Here is a 3,978-nt window from a genome sequence, read left to right on the forward strand (position 1 = left end):
CTCTGCTCCCTCTCTCCCACTTGGACCGAACGGAGCCGCCGTCACCGACGAGCTCCCTCGCGGCCACAGCCACCCCCTCGCTCCCTCTCCACACCCCTGAGCTCCGTCCCGACCCCGTGAAGCTCCACCACGACGCATGCGACGCCGGGTGCCCTGTAGCCACGCCATCACCGCCATCTTCATCGCCACGGCCGGCAATCGCCGCCGTTTGATTCGCCACCGACAGGACGTCCCCGAGCCCACTCAGCGTCTCGTCCGATTCCCCGTGAGCTCCTCTTCTCTTCCCCTCACTCCCGGCACCTGATTTCGTCCCCTAGATCCATCTTCCACCACGGCCGAAGCTCGCCGCCGCCGTGCCTCGTCGCCGTCGTGGCCAGAGCCACTGTGGCTCGAAGCCGGGCACATCATCGTGCTCCACACCTCACCAGGAGCACGTAGCACGCACCAACGCCTCCCCTAGCGCCCTGCATCGCCTAACCCGCCGTTGGCCGAACTCCGGCCGCCGCTCACGAGCTCGCCGTCGTCGGTACCGGCCACCACAGGCACGGCCACCACCACCATTCGATGCGCACCAGCAAGGGCTCTCCAACGGGCCCAAGCACAGCCTCGCCCGTGCCCTGTAGCGCGTTTCCGGCTCGCGCCGCCGTCTCGGGCCTCGCCGGCGTCATGTCGCCGGTGGGTTTGACCCCACTGACCCAGGAATTGACCCTGCTAATTAACCCTGTGACACTGACAGCAGGGCCCCACCTGCTAATTAATCCTAGATTAGTTTCTGTTTAGTTTTTAACTAATCCTAGTGGCCCCACGCGTCAGCTTTGACTAAGCTGACGTGGCTGTTGACTGGGCCCACATGTCAGCGACACTAATCAGCCCCAGTCACTGACCAGTGGACCCCACTGGTCAGGTTTGACCTGAACCTGCCCTGTTGACCTGATGACGTCAAGGTGATGTCATGCTGACGCATTAAATGATTTTCTGGATTTAAAATAAATCATAAAATCCAGAAAATAGCTAAAACTTCTAAAAATCATAGAAATTCAACCGTAGCTCCAAATTAAATAAATTATATATGAAAAATTATCAGAAAAATCCAATCTATCCATCTGTACTATTTTCATGCATGATAGAACAACTTATAGCTGCTGTTTAGCACAAATAAATTAAATGGCATTTGAATAATCACATATGGAGTTTAAATTTGAATCTTGTATTCAAACCAACTTCATTTAATCTGTTGCTAGTTGCATTAGCTCAAAACACATTCATTTTGCCATGTCATGATCATGCATCATATTGTGCATTGCATTGATTGTGTTCCCTTTTGTGTTGCCGGTATTTGTCCCCTCTCGATAGACGTGATACCGATGATGTGATCGTTGACACTGATGAAGACTCAATGTTATCTTCAGAAGTGCCAGGCAAGCAAAACCCCCTTGTTCATTCCGATACAATCCTACTCTCTCGCTCCTGCTCGCTTTTACTGCATTAGGACAACACCGATTCATCTGTTACTTGCTGCGGTAGCTGAACCCCTTTGTCCTTTGCATGACCTGTCATTGCCACAGTAAATAGATGAAACCCACTAGCATGAGTAGGAGTTGTTTGAGCCCTGATGTGCCTACTCATTCATGTTTGTTTGTCATGCCTGCTATTGCTTAGAGTTGAGTCAGGTCTGGTTCATCGGGGATGAATCAGAGGTGTGTGAACATGTCCTACTGTGTGTGAGCTAAGTGGTGAACACGATTTGGTAAAGGTAGCGGTGAGAGGCCATGTAGGAGTACATGGTGGGTTGTCTCATTGAAGCCGTCCTTAGGAACTGAGTTCTGTGTTTGTGATCCATGATTCAGCTACTACCATGCATTGGGCCCTGAAATATGACCCCGCTCGACTTCTTATTCACCCTTGTCCTCTGTCCAGGAGTTGCAAGTAGTTTCTGGTGTTTGTAGTATGCTGGAGGCCGTGGACAGCGCTGACCGTAGGGGTGGGCTGTGATGCGGTAGGCACGTGGCCGGGTAAACCGGGCACCCGTTTGGTGTCACGGAACCCTGTTCACATCGTTTGGGGCTGTGAGCGAAACTCCGGCCGGATCTCCTCATGGATGGAACCCAAATAGGCGATAAACCTGGACTAGAGACTTGAGTGTTTAGGTAGGTCGTGGTCTACACCCACGTCGGCTTTCGCTTGAAGTCTGCCGAGCACATGTCGTGTGCAGACGCTAAGTGGTGGAAACATGTATGAAGAAGTACACCCCTGCAGGGTTAATATCATCTATTCGAATAGCCGTGTCCGCGGAAAAGGACTTCTGGGTTGCCTATATCAGTTCATAGACAAGTGAAAGTGGATACTCTAAAATACGCAAGATAAGCGTGAGTGCTATGGATGGCGTTCTCGTAGGGAGACGGGAGCGGATCCATAGTGGTGTATTGATATGGTGAATATGTGGACTCGTGTGCGCCACCTCAAAGAGTCGCTTGCAGTCGTAGTTTAGGATAGCCACCGAGTCAAAGCTGGCTTGCTGCAGTTAAACCCCACCATCCCTTTGTTGATAATGATGCATATGTAGATAGTTCTGATGTAAGTCTTGCTGGGTACATTTGTACTCACGTTTGCCTATTTTATGTTTTTGCAGAGAGACTTCAGTCTCACTAGTATTTCCGCGTGGTCTTCGACGTTTAGTTTGATACCTCAGCTATGATCTTGTGCCCTCGGCAGGATCTGATAGATAGTCAGGCTTCTCAGCCTTTTTCATTTATAGATGTCTGTACTCAGACATGATAGCTTCCGCTTGTGCTTTGACTTGTATGCTCTGATTGTTGGGTCATGAGACCCATGTTTGTAGTATCTCGGTCCTCGGAGCCTATTGAATAAATTACTTGAGTCGTAGAGTCATGTTGTGATGCCATGTTGTATTTGCACATATCGAGCATATTGTGTGTATGTTATTGAAATGCTTGGTATGTGTGGGATCTGACCATCTAGTTGTTTATCTTTAGTAGCCTCTCTTACGGGGAAATGTCTCCTAGTGTTTCCACCGAGCCATGGTAGCTTGCTACTGCTTCGGAACACTTAGGCTAGCCGGCATGTGTCCTTCTTCGTTCTTGTGTCTGTCCCTTTGGGGAAATGTCACACATTGAGTACCGGAGCCCTGTTAGCCCGCTACAGCCCGGTTTACCGGAGTCCTGCTAGCCCAGTGCTACAGCCCGGACCCACTTGCTGATGACCGACACGTTCGATGCTGGGTCATGGATGCCTGTCCCTGTAAGTCTATGCCACTTTGGGTTTACGACTAGTCATGTCAGCCCGGGCTCTTTATCATATGGATGCTAGCGTCATCATCATATACGTGAGCCAAAAGGCGCAAACGGTTCCGGGGAAAGGTAAGGCGACACCCGTGGAATACCGTGCGTGAGGCCGCAAAGTGATATGAGATGTTACATGCTAGATCGATGTGGCATTGAGTCGGGGTCCTGACAATGAACAAACTTGAATATTGTAAATTACAAAAAATTCAGAATTGTGTATGCCGCTATCGTACACATACCAGGTTAGCGTGTCTCCGGCACCGTGGGCGTGAAGCGTGGAAGGGCTTAGGTGTGTGGACAGGCCAGGAAAACGGCAGGGCAGGGCGCTTGTGGCCAAGACGTGGATGGCCAATGGAGGAGGGTAGGCAAGGAGGTGGCAGAGTGTTTCTAGGAGAGGGCAGTGCTATGCGCTATTGGAGGGAGTGGAGCGCGGGGCAGCTGCATGATGGGCGAAGCGACAGAGCAGTGAGCAAGGAGAGCGCCGGAGACTCCGTCGCATCCCGCGCGGAGGCGCTAGTGCGGCCGGGAGCAGCGAGAGCACCGGAGACTCCACGCCGCATCCCGAGGATCGAGCGCCCGCATCGCACGTCCGCTGGTTCCGCACGCTGGATCCACTCACGGAAGACAGGACGACGGCGTGTCGGCCCCGTCGCCCGCAGCCACGATCTATTACTGC

At 52.0% G+C, this 3,978-nt stretch overlaps 1 long non-coding RNA gene across 1 annotated transcript in view; it reads right to left on the reverse strand.

The window, feature by feature from the left end:
• LOC119359393 overlaps positions 1–3,760 on the reverse strand; it is a 9,941-nt gene extending 6,181 nt beyond the window's left edge. Inside the window, exon 1 of the long non-coding RNA XR_005172509.1 lies at positions 3,542–3,760. This is a non-coding gene — a long non-coding RNA (uncharacterized LOC119359393). The remainder of the gene's footprint in view (positions 1–3,541) is intronic.
• Positions 3,761–3,978: the final 218 nt, after the last annotated feature.

Source organism: Triticum dicoccoides, chromosome 2A (genome assembly GCF_002162155.2).
Source record: "Triticum dicoccoides isolate Atlit2015 ecotype Zavitan chromosome 2A, WEW_v2.0, whole genome shotgun sequence".
Classification (NCBI taxonomy): domain Eukaryota; kingdom Viridiplantae; phylum Streptophyta; class Magnoliopsida; order Poales; family Poaceae; genus Triticum; species Triticum dicoccoides.